This window comes from Stenella coeruleoalba, assembly GCF_951394435.1.
Source record: "Stenella coeruleoalba genome assembly, chromosome: 11".
Classification (NCBI taxonomy): Eukaryota; Metazoa; Chordata; class Mammalia; order Artiodactyla; family Delphinidae; genus Stenella; species Stenella coeruleoalba.
The window spans coordinates 6,859,578-6,881,336 of NC_137157.1; the positions used below are offsets into that span (position 1 = coordinate 6,859,578).

Genomic DNA, 21,759 nt, shown 5'->3' on the forward strand with positions numbered 1-21,759 from the left:
AGCAGCGATGCAAGGGGAGAGGCTTCCGCCTGAGCCTCCTCTTTTCCGAACTAAGCTGGAAATGGAGATTTGTCTGTGAAAACTACCGATTTTTAAATGATGGGAATTAATTTTAATTCAAAATAAAAATTACTATGAGGTCAAAGCAAGCACGGCTTTGGCTGGATCGGCCCGTGGGCCAAGAGTTTCTGACCTCCAGTGGTGGTGGTGATGGGCAGGGGGCGCGGAGGTGGAGCCGGCTGCTTAGAAGTTGGGGGGGATGTGAAGGGCTGGGCCGGTTGGACGGTGGGGGATTTGTGAATGGGGAGGTTGGGGTGAGGTGGGCCGGTTGAGTTGGGGACTGGCGCAACCCCACCAGCGGCGCCAGTCCTTGTGGGGAACTGGGCGCGGGTGGGCTGGGGCTGCAGGCAAGGGCCCCCCCACCCCCCCCCCGCCGGGCGCGCCGCGGCCGCCCGCCGCCTCCATCCGGGCCTCTCCCCACCTCCCGCCCGCCCCCGCCCGCGCCCCTCCCCCGCCGGCGCGCACGCCTCCCGCCGCCCCTCCTCCGCCCGCCCGCCCTCCGCGCGCTCTCCCCGGCTCCCTCCCGGTCTCTCTTAAGTGCCATCGAGGGGCGCCGGGAATTGCAGCCAGTAAATCGCGTCCCACCACTCAGCAGCGGGGCCACCGCAGCGGCGCCGCCCGCGCCCGCCGGGAACCCGCGCCGCCCGGGCGCCTCTCCAGGGCCCGCGAGGCCCGCCCCCACCCGGCGCGGCGCTGCGCAGGGCCTGCCCCCGGGCCGGCCGGGGCGCGCGGGGCCCGCGCTGGAGGCGAGGACGCGGCGGCCGCGGGGCGCACGGCCCGGAGCGCGCGGCCCGCGCCCCCGCGCGCCCTGCCCGCGCCCGCGCCCTGCGCTCCGGAGCCCGGCCCCGCTGCCCGGGCTCTCCTGCGGGACCGATGCCGGCCCTCCGGCCGCCAGGGTAAGCGGGCAGCGCGGACGCGGCGGGGTGAGGCAGGAGGGTGGGTGGGCGCCCGCCCGGGGGACCGGGTGCCCGCCCAGCACCAGCGTCTGGCACGTGGGGGCGTCTCAAGTTCCCTCTGGAGGCCGGGCAGGTGGCGAGAAGGCGGGGGAGTGATGCTCTAAGGCTGGCACTTACTGCGTGCCTACTGTGTGCCGGGTGTGACCGGCTCGTCTGAAGTAGCGTTTTTTTTGTCCCCATTGTACAGATGAGAAAGCAGAGGCTAGGAGAGGGCAAATAGCTTGCTCAGGGTCCCCAGCTAGGAAGTGGCCAAGCCAGGATTTGACCCCCGCCCCCCCCTCACCCGGCTGTTTGACGCCAAAGCTGGAGCTCTCCCCACTAGGGCACGCACAACCACAGAGTGCGGGTATGAATATTTCATTGTAGAAGAGAAGGAAAAAAATCAGCCATTGTCCCACCACCATAATGCATCCACTGTAAGCGCTGAGGTTCTTTATTTCAGCCTTGTTCTTTTTTCCCCCTTTCTTTAAGAATGTGTGCTTTGGGGTCATTTAGACCCTGGTTCTAGCACCTGAAAGCTGAGAGGCTTTGAGCAGATCCCTTAGCTCTCTGGGCCTGGGTCTCCAGCCTAGGAAAATGGAAGACACTCCCAGGGTTGCTGAGGGGATTAGATGAGACCTGGTGGGTTGCCTTGGGTGGGGGTGGGGTGGGGAGGGGCCAGGGCGTGAAAGAAAGGGGAGTCCCTTCAGCAGGGACTCTTGGAGCACCTATTAAGTGCAGAACCAGCACTGGGCTCTGGCACTGGGGGAGGTGGGGGCAGCCTGGCCCATATATGCTTCTTGTAGGAGGGCTCTGTCCAGCACTTGGGACTGACTGCCTGGCTTCACCGTCTTCCTTTGCCAGGCCTCTGCTTCCTCCTGGAGTGTCTGGGAGGGGGGATTAGTCCCCTGGCTTCACCTTTGCCAAGGAAATGAATTGCATCGGGCGGAGTCCAGCGCTGCTCAGAATTTTGCCCCCCAGGGCCAACATTTGGGTCCTGGCTTCTCCCAAGCCCAGGCCTGGGTTTTTGCTCCTTCTGGCACCTTCCAGACTCATACGTTTAGCATCAGGCCCAATTCCTTATCCTCCTACCCTAGACCAATGACATCGCCTCCATCCGCACCCAAAGTGGAGACCCCCAGGCCTGTGACCTCCCGGACACTTTTACCTGTCCATCCATCTAATCAACCACAGGGTTCCATTGGTTCCACCCCACAAGCATCTCTCCCTCCTTTTACCCTCTGACCGGGACATTCCCACCTCTCTTCCCCAGCCTCCACCATTGCTCTGGGACACCATAGCCGAAGCTGTCTTTCTAAAAGCAGCTCTGAGCTTCTGAACTCCTCAGCTGTCCACAGACCTAAACTAGGCCAAACTCCTGAGCTGTCTCTTGAGGCTGGGCTTCTCTGTGGTCTGCCCTGCCCCCCTCTGCAGCCTCACTCCTGTGAGCCGGATGTCCTTTGGTTGCAGAGCCCCTGAGCACTGGGTCACCCGTGAGACTGAGATGGCCTCATCCCCAAACAGCCCCTCCTCCGTGTCTCCTGGCCTGTTGAACTCTCACTCATCCTCAGAGCCTAGCTGTGTCCTCTCCTCCCCGTGGTCCTCCCAGACCCCGACCTCTCTCGGGTGGGTGCCGTCAGTGCTCCTTCTCCTGGGCACCCCCAGCTCTTGGTGAGTCCCTCCATATGGCTCTCGGCACGGTTCGGCCGGGGGCAACGTGCTTCCACGTCGGCCTCTCCCACCAGCCTGGAAGCTCTGGCCAGCTCAGTGATCTCTGAGGAATGAACGCCGGGGGGTCTGTCAGAAGCAGATGAACTGTAGCTCCTTAGAGGGGCTTTCATAACCCCATGGGAATATGTGAGGAGTGGGAAATCCCAAGCCTCCTGCGTCCTTGGGGTCTCCTGCTGGTGAGCAGGGTTCCCTGGCTTGAAGCGCTGAGGACCAGATTTGCTCCCGGGTACCTGCAGGCCTTGTCCCTCAGCCATTACGTTCAGGGGCCAAGGTCCCACCTGGATTTGTTGGGGCAGTGATGGTGGACACTCAAGTGGAGGGGCCTCCCTACCCTGTCCCTGGGGCCCCTAGCCCCCTCTGCCCCATCAAGCCCACCCCCACCGTCCTCCTGGGGAACAGGGAGAGTTATGTCAGGCCCTCTGGCCAAGTGCCAGGTCTCCCCATGGAACTATAAATTGACCTGTCGGGAGAAGGAAGAGATTAATGTCGGCCATCTTCATTAGCGTGTCCCCCGGGGGTGACGGCGTCTGCCCTGAGCTGGCTGATTGGAGAGGGTGTGAGTGAGTGAGGGGATTGGGGGCTTTGCACTCCCCGCAGAAAGGCAAGGTGCAGGGGCCAGGGCCTGCCAGAGAGCCGTGGCCTCCTCCTACTGTTAGAAGGGCCGTCCCTCTGGCCTCTGCTCCTGGCAGCAGGCGTGCGCTTTGATGGAGGACCTGTGTGCTAATTGGGAGCAGAGATGCGCGCCCTGCAGCTCCGCGGGGCTCCCAGGCTGACACCACCAGCTCAGCAGCATCCGTGGGGCCTTCATTAGAGGCCTTTCCCCTGACCAGAAAGGAGCCCGCTGGGGGGGGCGGGGGGACCTTCCCGCCTCCCCCCCTCCCCCTCCCCTTCTCCTTCTTTACTGTGTTGGTGATGGGCAAAGAGGCGGCTTTGGAGTGTGGAATGGATGATGAGAATGGGAAGATCAGAGGGACTTGAGACCTGTGCAACCTAATGAACACGTGACCTTGGGTTAGGCCCTCTACGGCTCTGCACCCGAGTGTCCTCATCCCTGGGGTGGGCACGGCCGTGTCCCCTGGGGTGGGTGGGGTCAGACGAGGGAGCATGTGTGGATTTGCCTTTAGAAACGAGGACGAGTCAGAGCCTGCGGCTGAGGCACAGACTGAAGTCCAGGTTTCTGGGTCCTAACCCTTGTGCTCCCACCTCCCGTGAGGCCCTGGGCTCTCCGAACCTCATTTCCCTTGTCTGGCAATGGTTGAGGGCCAGGGCTGGTCTCGTGAGGCGGGAGTCCTTTTGTGCGGACAGAAACAGCCTCCTCACTGGGTGGGGGCTGCTGGGGGAAGTGACTGCAGTGGCAGGTCAGGAGGCAGGGGCTTGTTCCGTCATTCATTCACTTACTCGTTCATTCATTCATTCAGGACACGCCTCCTGCACTGCCGTCTTGTACTCACAGGGGGGTTGAGAAGTGGCTTCACCCTCCGGAGGCCTCCCTGGGGAAACAAACCCAGGAGCAGATGAGCTGCTAGAACCCCTAGAAAGGAGTCTCCCCAAGCCTGGGGATATCTGGAAGGCTCCAAGGGGACACCTGTGAGGTAGAGATGGTGCAGTCTTTCCCTGCAGGCCTCGTCTGCACTAGACCCTGATAGGGGGCATCCAGCTAGGCACCAAGTTCCTGGTCTCCTGAGTACCCCAACCAGGCTGTTGACCAGCGTGGGAGCAGGGGGTGCTTTGCTCAGTGTACAGGGACCGAGAGCCTCTCTTCACACCCACTCCTGTCGCCCAGCCTTTCCTGTGCATCTAGGGGTGGGGGGGGGGGTGGGCCCGACTTGGTTCCTCGTATCACTGGCCTCCAGTCTGTATCTGGGACTGGGTTCCGTGAGCAGCTGGCTGGGTAAGTGCCTGCTTGAGGCTGGGGGTAGGCAGCAGTTGGGTCAGGGCTACCCCATGGAATTGTTGAATGGTTCGGTCTGTGTCACTTACCAGCTGGGGGTCACTGTGTAAAGCATTTGACTTCACTTCTCCAAGCCTCAGTTTCCTCATCTGTACAGTGGGGATTGCACTTTGCTGTGTGCTGGGCGCACGCCTGGCTCAGAGTGGAGCGCCCTGAGTGCGGTTGTGTGGTCATTTCTGCCTTAGGCAACTGCCCCAGCTTCTGTTTGCTCCCCAGAGAACCCTGATTAAGTGGAGTGTGGGCCTCTCTGCGGCCCCAAATCTCTCTGTCAACTGCCCAGGGGGTACCAAGTACCCACTGTGTACCGTGGAATGTTTGAACAAGAAGCAGATGGTTTTGGAGCCAAAACCCCCAGCTCTGAGTCTTTGCTCTGTAGCCAACCAGCTGTGAGGACTTGGGCACATCACTTAACCTCTCTGTGCCTGCGTTTTCTCACCTGGAGCTGAAATGAGATGTAAACTGAAAACCACAGGGCAGATTGCATTGCTAAATAAGCGCCCACCTAGTGCGGAGGATGGAGCGCTGGACCGAGAGCCTGAGCCCGGGGTGGTGCTCCGGCCTCTTGGCCTTGCATTGTGACTTTGGGCAAGACTCTTGGACACATCTGTTAAGGGGAGCTGTGGCATCTGCCTGCGTCATAGAGCTCTTCTGAGAATGAAAAGCCGTGTGGGGTCTGGGCAAAGGGGCTGCTCACAGGAGGGCTAAAAGGGCTGGATGCTTTCTTGGAATGACCCTGTTTCCCCAGAGGTGGATGACCTCCTGGGGCCCTCATTTCCTGTCTGGAAAATGGGAGCAGGCACCCTGCTCACCGTGGTCCTTAGATCTCTGTGATGCTGTGTTTAATCAGAATTTTAGCCATTCTGTTTGTAATGGATCTGCATGGGCTCCAGCCCGATGTCATATGAGATGTGTTGAAATATACTGTCATCCGACTTCAGTATATTAAGATTGCCCTTTGAAAGTCGCATGTTGAGAGGCAGATGATGAAGAGGTGCCTATTGTTGCTGCCTCGCCGTGCCCAGCCCGTCCCGCCTGGCAGACTCAGTCGCGGGAGCTGGCAACATGGCTGTCTGCCTCCGCCTTCCCAAGCAGGCAGGAATCACTAACGCGTTAGCAGTTTCATTAAGCCTCTCTCCAGCCTCCCCGCCTCCCTCCCGGGCCTCCTCGGTAATTATTTTCCCAGCCCTTCCACTCGCAGCCCCTTAGCGAGCTCTTCGGGATTGGCCGAGTGGCCGCCGCAGGCTGGGCTGCTGGGACTGGGCTCCGCAGGGCACCCCCGCCACCCCCGCTGTGGGCACCCCCCTTCAGACCTTCTGCATTGCCATTTAAAGCTTTGTGTCCCCCTGAGGCCTCCGTGAAAATGCAGATCTGCTGCCTGCCAGGGGTGACGGTTAACCCATTATTACACACCCGGCACGTGTAGACTCCTCTGTGCAGCAGACCTCCGTCCACTCAGGCAAAAAGTTTCTCAGGCTGCCCTCTGGGGCTGTCACTGAGTAGGCAGCAGGGAACCAGCTGTGAGGGAGATAGGATTCCTTGTCCTGCGAAGCTGTGAGCGTCCAGGGCCCTGGCTGGGTAGACAGAACCCACAGCACAGGGATGCATGGAGACTGAGGGGGAGGTGTGTCCAGAGTGGGACCGGGGCCTGAGAGGCTCGTCTTCATGGCACCCACAGGTCCTGGGACCCACAGCCTTCCATCGCCCAGGGTGAGCCCAACACCCCATCCTCCTGGTCACGATGATTGGTTGAGAAATGAGCATATGGCCCATCTGAGCCTATCAGAGGCTTTCCTGGAACTTTGACTTAGAGCCTGTGGGGGAGATTGATTTGGCTACGGTTGCTGAACCCAGAGGGTGTGCGTACGGGACCTCTGGCTGCCCTCTTGCGTGACCATATCTAGGGTGGGGACTCTCCAATAAGGTCATCACATGGAGGGAAGGAAAGCTGAGATGAAAGTATATATTACTTCATTTGGGCCTCTGGATTCAGCTATGCCTGAAACCACCCCTGGAGTTTTCAGTTACATAAATAGACGTGTCCCCTTTTTGGCTCAAGCTCTCTTGAGTTGATTTCTTTCTCTTACAACCAAAAGAATCCTGATGGATGGGAAAAAACAGGCAGGATTTTACAAAAGAGGTGACATTTTGAGTTGGGTCTTGAAGGATGAGTAGGAGTTTGTGCAGCAGAGAAGAGCACTTAGGCCGAGGGAACAGCAGGGGTCAAAGGCTTGGAGATGTGAAAGTGCAGGATGTGGGGGACGCTAAGTACTGCCTGTGGCACCAGGGCTTGTAAGCACAAAGGACAGGAAAGGAGGTGAGGGATGGAAGCTGATGCGAGGCAGTGAATGAGGAGGGGTGTGGACTGAAGGTGCTGAGGACTGTGGAGGAGACATCAGGAGCAGGAGGCATGGGCTTGGGCAGGTCAGAGAAGGTGCTGTGGAGAGGATAAGTAGGACTTTGCTGGCAGAGAAGGGTCAGGGAGTGCATCCTGGCACAGTGTGAGTCTGGGAATCAGAGTGAGAGGAGGAACCCCAGAGTCAAGGCTAGAGAATTAGGCAAAGGCCCGATCACCGCGGCCTTGGACACGAGGCTGCAGCATCCAGAGGGTCCCGGGATCCCCTGATGTGGTTAGGTCCAGCTGTACCATGGAGACTGACAGCTGATGGACTAATTTGTTGAACAGAGGTATGGAGTACCTGCTATATGCCAGGCTCTGAGGACACAGCAAGTGACCATTCAGACACAGCCACGGAGTCAAGCACCTCCCAGGCTGATGGGGAGACAGACAGTGAGCCAGGAAGTAGGTACATGAGAATGTGAAAGAGTGAAGTGATGGTGACTGGAGTGTGGGTACCATTGGCCAGGGTGCTCTGGGGGAGGCCTCTCTAAGAAGAGACATTTGAGCTGAGACCTGAAGGACGAGGAGGGCCAGTCATGGGGAGATCAGGGGAAAGAGCATCCCAGGCAGAGGCAGGTGCAAAGGCCCTGTGGCGGGTCTGAGTTTGGCCTTTCAAGGGGCAGAAAGGAAGGGGCTTGGGCTTTATTCTCCCTGTGATTGGGAATCTTTAGAGGGTCTCAGGAGCAGGGCTGGAGGCAGAGACAGAGGAAGGAGGGAGATGGCAGCGGGGCTGGAGGTGAGAGAGTCCATGTGGTTTGAGGATGTGGGAGAGAGGAGGCCAGGAGAAGGCACCAGTTTCTGGGCTGAATACCTGGGGGCAGGGGTGGAGATTTGCGGAGATGAGATGCCTGGAGCAGGACTGAGTTGGGGAACATCTAGGTGAAGGGGTCCAGGGGCAGCTAGAGCTGGTGGTGGTTAAAGCTGAAGTTATCCGAGGGGAGGGGAGGTGGGCGCCAAGGCCTGGCCTGGGCCTGGAGAGAGGGAGGGCGTCTGGAGTGGCTTTTCATACGTGACCACCCCGCCGTGCCAGGGTGTGCTGGTATGGGATGTGAGAGCTGTCTGCTGGCCTGAACATAGCCAGTTCTTGCTGCCACCACTGCCACCACCACCTGCCCGCCTCCCGTAGGTCCTGGCTGCAACACATGAGTGACGTAGCCTGCTGTCCATAGCTGTGCCACCCTCTGCAGTGAGAAGCTCACCCAAGCTGCTCTGTCTCTTAGTGCCAACTCGTTTGCTCTGCTGGAGGAGGCCATGGTAATGGGGCCACAGGCTGCAGCCTGCACGGGTGGTCGACGGCTCCCTGACCCAGAGGCGGGCGCCCAGGACTGTGCTCCTGGTGCCTGTGGGCTGGGGTGTCAGGCTGGCCTAGGCAGGGCTGGTACGTGATCTGGGTGGTGGGAGACCCCTGCCCCAGAGCTGGAGCCCTGCAAAGAGCCCCCTGGCACCCTCTCCGGGACCCTGATGGCCTCCCCGTCTCACACGCTGTTCCTCTCACGCTCAGTGAGTGCGCCTGGAGATCCCCAGAGCCCAGGTCTTTCTTGCCGTCAGGCTCTTGCCTTTGCTATGCCTTCTGCCCAAAACACTTCCCCATTCCCTCCTCCCCCCGCTCAGATCGGGGGTAACATGCCCCTGCTGTGTTCTCACAACCCCTGGGCTTTTCCCTCTGCAACATTTATTCAGCAAATTGATTCACTTAATAAGGATATTGAGGCCCTACTATGCACAAGATACTGCGTTGAGGGGTGAGGTGTGGGGAGTGATGCACTTGTGAACAAAACAGACCAGGTCCCCACCCTCACAATATGGCAGGAAAGAGAGTCACCTAGTAAACAAGCTAAAACATGTCTGGTGCCAGATTGTGGGCAGAGCTATGTAGGAGAGCTGAGGGATGCTGGGGAGGCTGTGTGGGGGGCGGGGGAGGGCACTAATGGAGGCAGAGTGGTCAGGGAGGCTTTTATCCGAGACCTCAGGGAAGAGAAGTGGCCAGCCATGGGAGGTGTAGGGGGAGAGCATTCCAGGCGGGGCTCTCTGCTTTTCTGTGTCTCCCTTACTCCACATGCTTCATGGGAGCCAGCGCAGAGCCGTGGTCTTCACTGGGGCTAAGCTGATTTCCGTAGGGTTCCCGGGGTCAGGGGTGGTGTGTGGTGGGTCTGGGAGCGTGCAGCTGGGTTGTGCACCCAGCCAGGGCCTGAGTGTGAGCACGGGCATGGACTCCTGTGAGATAATGCCTGTGAAGGGCTTGACAGACAGACAGGAATGAGGAGCCTGCAAGCCCGGGATTAGATGCTTGCTCCCCTTAGAGGCTGTGAGACCAGCCTTAGGCAGTCACTGAATTTGAGCCTCCGCATCCTCATCTGTAGAATGGGCATGACAATGCCGCCTCCTTCATGAGGCTGTGGATTAAATTAGATAATATTTAGTGCAGCACTTGGCACAGGACAGGTACTGGGTGTATTGCCCTTACCACTGTGCTTATTCTTGGCATTTGCCGAGTGAGTAACAGACAGAGCTGTTGTTAATTTGGAATCTGTGTTGCAGCAGCTTTGCTCAGCATTCTACCTCCAGCTCCTAGAACAGTGCCTGTGACACACAGTGGGTTCTTTGTTGGTGTTTGTTGACTGACTGCCTGACTGAATGAAATAGCCATGAGTGAGCAGCCCCCAGGTGGCAGGGAAGACGGGGCACAAACTACACTGGCTTCCCCTTCTGGGAGCTTGGGCTGTGCCTGGTAGGCTGCCCACTGGGATCCTGGGCACCCGGATAGTCCTGGAACACCACACCTCTCCAAGCCTCAGTTTCCTCCTCTGAGAAATGGAGCTGAAGGTGATCCTGAGCCCTATGACCCATGTTGTTGGCAGACTCATGAGAAAATGATGCTAAAAGGGCCCTGAGGATAGCTGAGCCCGCAGGAAAGTTGGCAATGACACCATCTGATTTCCCAAGGCTGCCCAAGGTCTCTGGGGGGCCAGTGAGACGTTCAAACTCCAGACAGGGAGCCAGGCCTCTCCCTACCTCCAGAGGCCCCTCTGGTGTCAAGGGTGATGTTACATTGAATCAGCCTTGTTCAGGGCCTCACAGAGCCCATTCCACAGGAGTCTGTCCTAAGCTCCAGCTCCAGGCAGGGGCCCGCCCCTCAGCCTGGGTTCCCACTGCCCCCGTGCCCATTGTCCTGAATCCTAGTGGGCCCTGGAGGGGCCACCATGGTGGGCTGGCGTTCCTGCTGGAGGGGAGGCCCGGGGCTGGGCCTGGCACGTTGAAAGTAGGTGCCCAGGAAGAGCCTACTCTGTGCCTGTAAGGGTGGATAACTGGAGGCCTGGGCTTGGCCTCAGTCCTGCTGTGTGTGGCCTTGGGTACTAGGTTGCTGGTTCAGTACCTACTGTGTGCAGAGCTGGCAGAGACGCCTGAGAACCATGGGTGCCACCCTCTGAATTATTCTTAGGCTTGTGGCTGGGAGGAGGGGGACTCAAAGGTGCCTGGGTATGAGGGTTTTTACTCCTTTTTCTCTGTTGCCCCTGAGCCAGATGGAGATACTGGCCCCTTGCAGATGGGGAAACTGAGGCCCTCGGAGGGCCAAGGTGTAGGGGAAGGCTGATGTGTCTCTGCTTGGGCGTGCCCTGCGTTCTCGGTGCACTGGCTCTCGGCTTGCCAGGCTTACGCACAGCCGAGGTACACACCATCCTCTTCAACCCTCTGTGCAGCGAGGCAGGTCCTGTCACTGTCCCTGTGTCACAGAGGCAGAAACAGACTGAGAGAGGCAGAGCGGCAGAGCCAGGATTTGTTCTTATTTACTTTGTTTTGGGAGGTATAACTTAATGCAGGAAAGTGCACCAGTCTAGGTGTACAGAGGGATAGATTTTCACATACACGTGTAGCCTTGTAACCCCCATCCAGGTCCAGACCTAGAAGTTTCCCAGCACCCCAGGAGGCTCCTTCGCACCCCTTCCAGTCATCGTTCACCTGCCACCGACAGTCGCCCACCTGGCGTTAACCGTAGAGGCTGGCTTTGTCCGTCTCTGCTCTTCACATAGACATAATGGCACGGTGTGCCCCCCTCTGGTGTCTGCCTCTTTGGTTCAGCGTGACGTCTGGGCGAGTTGTCCGTGCTGTTGATCTAGCAGAAGTTGGCAGAACTGGGATTTGAACCCTCCCAGTGACTCTGCCCACGGCACCGAGGGAACACTCCTGCTCACAGCCCTCCGGTGGCTCGCATCACCCTTGGAAGAAAGACCCAAATCCTCCCCCAGGCCTTGCTCGTGTCAGCTCCTGCCCCTGTCACTGCTCCCCAGGCTCATAGATGGGTGGGCCTTTCGTCCTCAAAAACCCCAAGCTCCTTCCTATCTCAGGGCCTTTTCACATGCTGTTCCTTCCTCCTGTCCACCCTCAGCTTCCTTCCAGTGGCCACCTGGAGCGTCACCTCCTCCAGCTTGCCTGCCTGGACTTCCCCTGACCAGGCTGGGCCCTCCTGCTGGATGTCACGAGGCTAGTTCAGCTTTTTCTTCGCTGCCCATGTCGTTTGTAATTAATTGTCTGTTAAGCACCTGCTTCCCCCACTAGACAGTAAACTCCAGGAGGCAGGGATGGTGTCTGTTGGGTTCACGGCTGCGTCCCCGGCGCCATTCATTGATTCATTCACCTATCCTTCTCATCATCTGTTCATTCAGCAGGTACGGAGTGCCTGCCATGCTGCAGCCTCTCAGCTAGTATTTGTTGAATGAGTGAATGGGTGGATGAATGAATGAATGAATATCCATCTGCCTCCAAAGCCCATACTCTTTCCACTACACTCCATCATCTCTGTTACTGCCTCTGTGGGGCTCAGTTTCCCCTGTTGTCAGGTGAAGCCCTGACAGCCACGTCCTGATTTTGAGGCTGTAGGGCAGATGGGCTGGCTTTGGTTGGCAGATGCCCAGGGGCAGCCCAGCTGAGCAGGGAGGTGATTGCAGGCTAGAGGACAGATTCTGCCCCAGACAGCAATGCCTGCTCAAGTGCTGGCCCCAGCGCTTGGCGGGGTGCCTTCCACACCTGTGTCACCAGAGCCTGTGATGGCCCTCCTGGGGCTCAGGGCTCAAGGCTCAGGGCCATCAAGGGGCTTTTCAAGTCCATGTGGCCAACCCCCCCTCTGAGCTCCAGGCTTGGCCTGCTAGGCCTGGAAGGGAAGGAAAAAGTAGGGTTGGCTGGGCATGGGAGGCAGTGGGAACAAGAGTGATGGGGGCCTGGGTCTGAGCGTGGCTGCACCCCCTTATAGCTGGGTGGCTTCCCTTCATGAGCTCAGTTTCCCCAGCTGTAAGAAATGGGAGTGACCGTCACAGTTGTCCCACCCTGATGGGGCCTCTGAGGTTCGCAAGATCTTGGGGAGCATAGGGTAGGTCTCTGTGAGGCTGGCCTTCTCCAGGGCCCGCCGGACCGGGCCTCGGCTGGGAGCCGTGTGGGAGGTGTGCAGCGCGAGGTGGCGCAGCGGCTGAGCGGCTTGTCAGCCAGGCGGGCGGGTGTCCTGGGGCCGGCTTTGATTAGTTCAGGTTGACAGTCGCGCTCCGCGGCGCTGCCAGGAGGGGAGCCCGTGATTACCCTAATGAAGCTTGAACGCAGTTTGTCATCCAAACAGCTGGTTCGGAGCTGCGCTGCTGCCAGCTGCCCAACTCAGCCGTGCAAACGCAAGCCCAGCGCCACGCGAGCCCCGAGTGGCCCTGCCACCGAGGTGACCAGGAGAGGAGGCAGTGGCCCTGGGCGGGCTGTGGAGCAGTCCCAGGGCGGGTGGGATGGGCCACCCAGGGGTGGGGGACTGTCAGAGCCTTGGACAGTTGATTTTTGGAGCAGGGCAGCTTCTCAGGACACTTAGAGGGCAGCCCCCTGACTCTAGACCTCAGTTTCCCCATCTGTGAAGTGGGTGTTCCTTGCAGCTTTAAGTATCGAGAGTTCAGACTGATGAGTCACGTCCTCTGGGAATTCTTCTCAGACCCTGCAGGCTGAGTCAGAGGCCTTGACAGGTACCCACAGCCCTCAAGACAGGCCCCGTGGGACTTCCCTGGTGGCGCAGTGGATAAGACTCCACGCTCGCAATGCAGGGGGCCCGGGTTCGATCCCTGGTCAGGGAGCTAGATCCCACATGCATGCCGCAACTAGGAGTTCACATGCTGCAACTAAGGAGCCCACCTGCTGCTACTAAAACCTGGTGCAACCAAAATAAATAAACAAATAAATATTTTTAAAAATGTCCCCATCACCCCTATGGCCCTGTGTTGTCACTGAAGATCTGGACGGTTGTCCTTGTGTCTCATTCATTCATTCAACAAATATTTATGAGAACACACATCCGTGGGCAAGCCAATCACCATCCTGCCTTCATGGAGTTTGCATTCTAGTGGGAGAGACTCATGGGACCTGGACCTCATCTGGGGAGCCAGGGAGGCCTTCCCGGAGGAGGTGGCAACTGAGCCCAGAACAACTAGAGGAGAGAGCGACACAGGGAAGAGTGTTCCAGGCAGAGGAATAGCATGTGCAAAGGCCCTGAGGTAGAAGGGAGAGAGTGTGGTGCTGGGGAGGAATGTGAGTCGTCTGGAAACATGCTGAGGGTGTCAGTGCTTCCCAGGGGAAAGGACTTAGTTCATGCCCTGTGCTGGGCAAGTTCACCTTTCATTTAATCTTTCTGACAGCCCTGGAAGGAAGGATCATGGTCCTATGCTGCATATGGGGTAACTGAGGCCCACAGCATGGGAGTGTGGTACCCTGCAGGCCTCTGTAGACTCAGGTCTACTTGGGGCCCCCCGAGAGGCCCCGGACCAGGATTTGTCAGCTCAGTGTGGGTTAGAGTCCACATGGGCACTCAGATGAGGAGGGGGCTGAGCTGGGGCTTGGGACCCTGTTCAGGGTTAAGCCTTGCACAGCAGAGGAGGGCAGGGAGATGGACCAGCAGGCAGCCTGGGGCCTCAACTGAACGGTGAGTGGGTCTCCTGCTACTCTGGGCCAGGCCCTGTATGCACCTAGTGTCTCCTGAGCCCACACTTTCTCTACCACCCATGGAGCTCTTCCAAGCAGCTTGAGGCCACCCTTTGCTGAGGGCTTGGCTTGGACCTTGGATCAGGGAAGGCTGGGGGAATGGTGTGAGTGGGGGAGGGTACCGGCCTCCCCATGGCCAGCCCTCGGCTGCTTCCCAGTTTTCTCTGCTGGCATCTACAGCCAGGCCTTATCTCTACCCTCCTGTATCCCTGCAGTAGTCTCCTGGGTGGCTTTCCAGCACGTGTCCGCTGTGCCCATCCTGTCCCCACTTTCTGTCCTGACACTGTCTGCCCCCCATACTGTCCATGGCTCCCTGCTGCCACAGCATGAAGCCCACGTTCTGGCCCAGCATTTATGGCCTCCCAGCCCCCTCCCCCGTTCCTCTCCTTACTTAGCCCCCTTGCTCTCCTTGTTCTGCTCTCCTTGTTCAGCCTCTTCCTCCTGGAGAGGGGAGTGTGGGGCCCTGGGTCCTGCGAGGCCATCTGTCCTGTGTGTGCCACTCTCGGAGCAGGTGTGTGCCAGGCTTGACAGGCCCTCACCTCCACTGCAGGGCAGATGTGAGCAACCCTCGGCAGCCTGAGAGCTGGGATGAAGGACGGGTTTATGGCCTCACTGCAGGGAGGGAGGAATTCCCACCACTCTGCTCCCTCCTTATCACTGCTGCGTGGTGTGACTGCTGCCATTGCTGCTGCCTGTCTGGGGAGGTGGTGGCTCTGGAAGAGAACTAGTTTATGAGATTCACCTGCTTCTCGCCTCTGGAAGACCCCACCAGCTTTCTGCACTGGCTCAGAGAGAGATGGAGGGAGGTGAGGCTGCCAAAGGGGGGATGTGGAGTGAGCCCAGGGTCGGGGGTGGCTGGTGGGATGCAGGTGTGGACGGAGCGGACCCCAGCTTTCCCTGGGCTGGAGGTCAAGTGCTACAGGCGTCTCAGGCCTCACGAACGGTGGGCAGGGAGGCGTGGGCTGGCAAAGAGCACCGGAAAACTAGTGATTCCTTGTCCCCGAGCCTGTGCTCGTGTTCTGTCTCCCACCTGCTCTGCCCTTCCCTGGCTGAGGCCCGTGTCAGGTGCTTCCTCCGGGTTCTCGAACAGGGCACAGCAAATGAATTCAGCGAGAATGAACAGTGATGCTCCCAGAGGTGTGTCAGGCCCTTGCCATGTGCTGGGCCCACGTTAAGCGTTTCACATATATCATACCCTTGACCCCAGCCCACAGCCAGGTAAGGGAGTAGGGTCCCTCTCCCCATTTTACACATGAGGAAACAGGCCCAGAGAGGTTAAGTGACTTGCCCAGGGTCACACAGCCAGGGGGTAAGCTGGGTTTCATCCTGGGCAGTCTGAAGCTAAGGACTGGGCTTGTAACCAAAAGACCGGGGGTGAGTAAGGGGGCTGGACAGGTGATCAGGCTCAGGGTGGGTTGTAGCACGGGAGCTGTGCTTGAGAACGGGCCTGAGCCCTGTGGGTTGAGTGCTCCTGGGGTCTTGGGACCGAGTTGCCTCCACACACACCCTTGGTGAGGGCTGGACTGCAGGGCATCAGGCACCTGGATCCTGAAGGCACCTGTTCTGTCTCAGAAGCCCTCCACGTCACCCCTCAGGGAGGCCAGGGCTTCAGGATACCTTGGTAATTTGCTGTTTATCAGCAAATTACCAGGTTCTGGAGAGATGGGCTCTGCAGGCGGGTTCTTCAGCCTGGCTGGAGGGAACAGGTCGGCAGAGCAGGCAGAGAGGTGCGGAGATGTGGTCTTACTGCGGAGAGAGCAGCTCACAACCTCTCCAGGCCAGGCCAGGGAGGGTGGGTGGAGAGGATGCATTAGTTCATCCTCTAATCTAAGAGAAGATAGAGCATGGCCCAACAACAGTAACGGCAGGTTAGATGCTCTCGGCTACAAAGAGAACACTGCAGCAGAGACAAGGGCTGCAAGGACTGAGGGAGATCAGGGAGGCTTCCTGGAGCAGGGGGCCCAGAGCTATGATGGGAGAGGTAGGAATTAAATGGGTAGAAGCAGGGGCCAGTGTGTCAAGCTGAGGGAAATCCTGTGCAAAGGCCCTGTGGTAGGCAGTGCCATATATCCAAGGACGTGAAAGGCATGTGTGGCAGGAACAAGAAGATCTAGGGGCAGGGATGTGGTGCCTTATGGAGCAGGACCCCCAGGGGGTTGGTTTAGGCTGAGGAGTGATCAAATCAGATGTCACACATGCACCTTTAGATTCTGTGGATCCAGGGAATCTTCATAGCTCCAAGCCTGGAAATCTCAGGGTTCGTGGCCCAGCTCCGCCATTTCCTCAGTGTGTTTTCATTTTGTTTTGGTTTTTTTAAAATAAATTTATTTTATTTTTATTTTTATTTGGCTGTGTTGGGTCTTTGTTGCTGCGCGCGGACTTTCTCTGGCTGCAGCGAGCGGGGGCTACTCTTCGTTGTAGTGCGCGGGCTTCTCACTGCAGTGGCTTCTCTTGTTGCGGAGCACGGGCTCTAGGCGCGCTGGCTTCAGTAGTTGTGGCGTGCGGGCTCAGTAGTTGTGGCGCACGGGCTTAGTTGCTCTGCGGCATGTGGGATCTTCTCCAACCAGGGCTCGAACCCATGTCCCTTGCATCGGCAGGTGGATTCTTAACCACTGCGTGACCAGGGAAGCCCTGTGTGTTTTCTTGGGTAAGGAGAGTACCTCTGTTTCCCCATCTATAACATGGGCTCACTGCCCCCATCAAAGCCTAGATGCGAGGACTCCGTATGGGAAGGTGTGTGAAATGCCCGTGTGAGGTGCCCTCACCCCAGCCTTGAAGGTACCACCCAGGAAATGAGCGAGCCCTCCTCCCTCCCCCATTTCCCCGGATTCCCACTCACCCTCTGAAGGTTGGTGGGGAGGCTTGTGCCCCCCGCCTTTGGCTTCCGTGTCATTGGCAGGTTGGGAAAGGATGAGTTCATGGCCAAGGTCAGAGGTTCCCTCCCTCGGGATGGGTCTTCGGAGGGCCGTGGCAGGTGCCCACCACTCCCCACTTCTGTTCCTTCGGCACAAGGCGTCTCTGTACCTGGAGACGTCAGGAGAGGTTGCGTCCAGCAGTGTTCTCATTCGCTGTGCCCCCAGCTTCCCTGCGGCCCCACCGCAGCAGTGCCGACCCTGGAGGCAGATGTGGGGTGAACCCTGGCTTGGCTCTGTGACCGCTCTGTCCCTCCGCCCCTCCCCGCTAAGTTGAGATAGCGCCACTTGCCTCATGCAGCTGTCATGAGGGTTTGAGTCCCTTGGGGACATGCCTGGCATACAGTAGTCATTTAATACACATTAATTTCTTTCCCCTTCCTGATATGAGGCCACGGGGATTCGTTTCAGGCAGTGGAGAAAGGTGTGCACTTTCCTCACCAGAAAAGACGCTTGGTAAGTGCTCGTTAAAGGACGGACTGAATGGCTGAGTGGCCACTAGTAAAACAGGGCCGGCTGTGCCCGGAGCTGCAGTTCTGGGGTCCCCTGGCTGTGTGATGTTGGGCAAGTCACGTGCTTTCTCTGGGCTCCTCTGAGGAAGGTGAGCAAGGTTGACAAGGTCTGGTAAAGCCACCGGAGAGGGTGAATGTGGTAGTTCTCTGCCAACTTAAAAGCTTGGTCCCGACCACAGTGGTGGTCTCACAGATGAGGAAACTGGGGCCCACAGGGGTGAAGTGCTGGCCTGGGGCAGCCCAGCTGAGGATGCTGCCTGCTCCATGAGGCCCTGAATCCACTGCTCCTTCACCGCACTGTGCTGGGGGTGCTCTCGGTGATGTCCCCTCTCCTCACCCAGAACCTGGCATTGGCCAGCAGGGCATCAGCACACATCCCAACTGAGAGCGGTGCGTTTGATGTGCGTCGCGAGGTCTGTCCTAAGTGAGGCTGCAGAATAACCTGTGGCAAAGGTGCCGTGTTTCACGTCTGCTGGGAATTGGCTGCGTGGCCTTGGGCCCCGGTGAGGTGGGAGGGGATGTTGTCACAGTTTGGCTTCACCAGAAGCAGACTCCAGGGTATCCGCGCGGGAGGCTTACCGGGGAGCGCTCTTGCAACAGTGCTTGTTGGGGGCATGGGATGCATTTGGGCTGCGATGCAGTCACAACAGAGACCTCAGGACCCCATGCACACTCCAGAGCCGGGGTGGTCCTGCAGGGCTGCATTGACTGATCACGGGTGCAGCTGTCCCCAGGGAGAGGGCATGCCTCGTTGTGGGGGCCTCCCTTCTAATGAGGGACATGGCTGTGAGTCCCTGGCAACCAACATCCCTGGCAGCTGGGGAAGCCCTCACATTGGTGCTAAAGGGAGTCTGGGTGGTGCACTACGACAGGCGTCCTGTGGCATCACCAACCAGGCACCAAGCGGCCTAATCTCCTCGAGGACGGCAGTAACAGCCCCTGGCCTTTCTGTGCCTTTGACCCCAGGAACCCTGCGAGGTAGGACTCCTGATCGCCACTTTCAACCTGAGAGACCGAAGCCTACAGAGGTGCACAGTTCTCCCCAGGCAGTAAGTGGCGGAATTCGGGCTCTGAACATGGCACCCTGCACCCCACGGCCTCCACTTCCCAGCACACCACACGCCGTCAGACTCCGGCCTGGGCTCCTGCCGTCCCTTCTGCCAGGAGTGCCCTCTTCTCTCTCTGTTCAAGGCTGTCTCGGCTCCGCCACAGCTTCTCCTCGAAGCCCTGGCAGGTGAACGTTCTCGGTCCTTCTAGCTTTGAGGCCCTTTCCTCTGGTGCAAGCCCTCGCTGAGGTCACTCGTGCCCAGCTTTGACCCTGGTCTGGAGTCTGAGCTCCCTGAGGGCAAGACCGTGGTGTCCTGCCCACCCAAGACTCCTGGCGCAATGCCCAGGCCCGTGGCGCTGCACAAACACCAGCAGAGCTGCATGAAATCTTGAGGCCCCCTTTGGCACCCCCCAGGCCAGCCAGCGTGACTTGCTGCCACGAATGGTCAAGCTAGTGCCAGCCCCTGTCTCGTCTCTTGGTGGTGCCCAGGGAGGGGAGGCAGGGTTTGCTGGGTAGGAAACAGTGGTGTTGCTGGGACAGGCAGGCAGCCTGGCCCCAGGGGCCCCGTTTGGTGAGGTGTCCTTGTGCCCGGTGGGAAGAAGAAGCAGAACTCTGGTCAGGGAGGGCCAGCTGAGAGGCCTGAAAGCTGGGAGAAGTGCCTGGAACAGGGCCTGCCAGTGTGAGATCTGATTCGTGTTTGCTTGACATTGTTCATTCATTCATTCACTCATTCATTCAGCAGTTGTTCCTGCGCCCAGCCCTGTGCAGAGCGTGGGGCAAAGGACCAGGCTGGGATTCTTCTGGTCTCACCTCGTCCACAGACATGCTGGTGACCTTGAACCAGCCTTTTGGCCTCTCTAGACCTTGGTGTCCTCACCTGAAAAATGGGGACGATAGTACTCTCTGGGTGGCCGGGAGACCACACAAGCCAATGGCTATGAAAGGACATTAGCAAACCATACAATTCAGAACAAATGGTGATTATTTTCTCAATTGTAGATTATTTTCTGTTATCACTAATGTCTCCCAGCTTCCATTTTTCTCAGCTCCTTATCAGGCCTAGTGAAATTAATTAATGTTTACTTGTTATTGTTGCTGGCTAATTTGTCCTCCTCCCTCCTATGTCCTCATTTCCCTTGGTCCCTGCCCCTTCATATAATAATAATAATAACAGCACCTCCCGCAGCGTCTGCTCTGGAGCACATTGACTCAGTCCTCACGCCAGCCTCCTGAAGTTGGTACAGTTCTCATCCCCATTTTACAGATGAGGAAACCGAGGCTCAGAGCTGGATTTAAACCCAGACCCTGGCTCCAGGGTCTGTGCTCTGAACCATGGTGCCCGCTGTTTTTCAGCTTCGCCCGCGTTCCTGCCTCAATGAAGAAAACGTGGCTGCCCTTGGCCAGTCGGCTGGAGCAGGAGACCTGGTGCTGGTCTCGCGCCCTGCTCACCTCACCTGCCTCTCTCCTGTTTCTCCGTCCTGTCGGGCTTGTCCCTGCCTTTGGTCTTTGTGCTCGCAGGATCCCCTGCCTGGAAGGCTCTCACTCCCGATCTGTGCATGGTTCAGCTCAGCTGTCACCTCCTCAGGTCACCCCTGACTGACCAAGCGTCCTCAGAACCCAGCGGCTCTTGTCTGAGTGGCCCGCTGTGTGCTGGCCCCCTCCTCTCCTGGCTGTGGGAGGGGCTGCCACCCCAGCCTTCCATGACGCTCCCGTACTTGGGTCCTGGAACTCAAATGTCCTTGGTTGGGTTGTCCAGTGGGGGCCTCAGCCTCTGAACTAGAGGCCAGAGAAAACTGAGCTGGATGAGTGATCCGAACCTGGACTCATTCACCTGCATTCACTCATTCGTTCACCCATTCATTCATTCACTCCACACTAACATATTAGGAATCTTTCTGCTGCCCCACATGCTCTGTGCTGAATGAATGCTTCTCCAGTGAAGGAATGAATGTCCGTCCTTACCTCTCCCCAGCCTTTCCTGTCTCTTCCACTGGAAGTCCCTCCCCGCGTCCTCCCCAGGGAGACCCTGGACCCTCCCTGCTGACGTTTGATGTCATGATCACGCACACGGCTTGCTGAAGCTCTGATGTCTTCCAGCGCCCCTCTTCCTCCCTCTGTGTGAAGGCTGCTGGGACGCCCGAGCCAGATCTGCAGCAGCCTCTGGTGTTGGGACTCACTTCCCCCAGGGTCATCTCGTTTATCTTCCGAGTGTTCACAGCTGCCCCTCAGTGCCCAGAATGCGGCCCGACACACACTTAGCCCTCAATCAGTCTTTTTTTTTTTTATTGAAGTAGAGTTGGTTTACAATGCTGTGCCCATCTCTGCTGTACAGCAGAGTGACTCAGTTACACACATAGAGACGTTCTTTTCTTTATATACATTTCCTTTACGGTTTAATCCCAGGATATTGTATATAGTTCCCTGTGCTATCCAGTAGGACCTTGTTGTTTAATCCATCCTATATATAACAGTTTACATCTGCTAATCCCGAACTCCTGGTCCATCCCTCTCCCTACCCCTCTTCCCCCTTGGCAACCACAAGTCTCTTCTCTATGTCTGTGAGTCTGTTTCTGTTTTGTAGATAGGTTCATTTGTCCCATATTTTAGATTCCACATGTAAGTGATATCATATGGTATTTGTCTTTCTGTTTCTGATCTACCTCACCTAGTATGATAATCTCTAGTTGCATCCACGTTGCTGCAAATGGCATTATTTCATTCTTTTTCTATGGCTGAGTAGTATTCCACTGTATGTACGTACCACATCTTCTTTATGCATTCATCTGTCGATGGACATTTAGGTTGTTTCCATGTCTTGGCTATTGTGAATAGTGCTGCTGTGAACATAGGGGCACATGTATCTTTTTGAATTATAGTTGTGTCCAGGTATATGCCCAGGAGTGGGATTGCTGGATCATATGGTAATTCTATTTTTAGTTTTCTGAGGAACCTCCACAGTTTTCCATAGTGGCTGCACTGAATCAGTCTTCACTAAGTGGATGAATGAATTCTTTACTCCATTTCCCTCACTTCGGTGCCGTTGTCTGTGTTTTGCAATTCCTCAGATTCTTTTTGAATTGGAAAGGAAAACGATAAGATAGCAATAATAATTGCTTATATTACCGAGCACTTGCTACATGCTGGCCATTGTTCTGAATATTTTATGTGTGTGAATTCATCCAGTTGTCCCAGTCCTGTGAGGCAGGTGTTAGTGCCCCC

General features: G+C 57.6%; 1 protein-coding gene across 1 annotated transcript in view; it reads left to right on the forward strand.

Moving 5' to 3' along the window:
* Nucleotides 1–599: 599 nt before the first annotated feature.
* Nucleotides 600–21,759, forward strand: part of TCF20 (transcription factor 20) — a 166,638-nt gene continuing 145,478 nt past the window's right edge. Inside the window, exon 1 of the mRNA XM_079936122.1 lies at nucleotides 600–956. The gene's annotated coding sequence lies outside the window, so the exon portion shown is untranslated. The remainder of the gene's footprint in view (nucleotides 957–21,759) is intronic.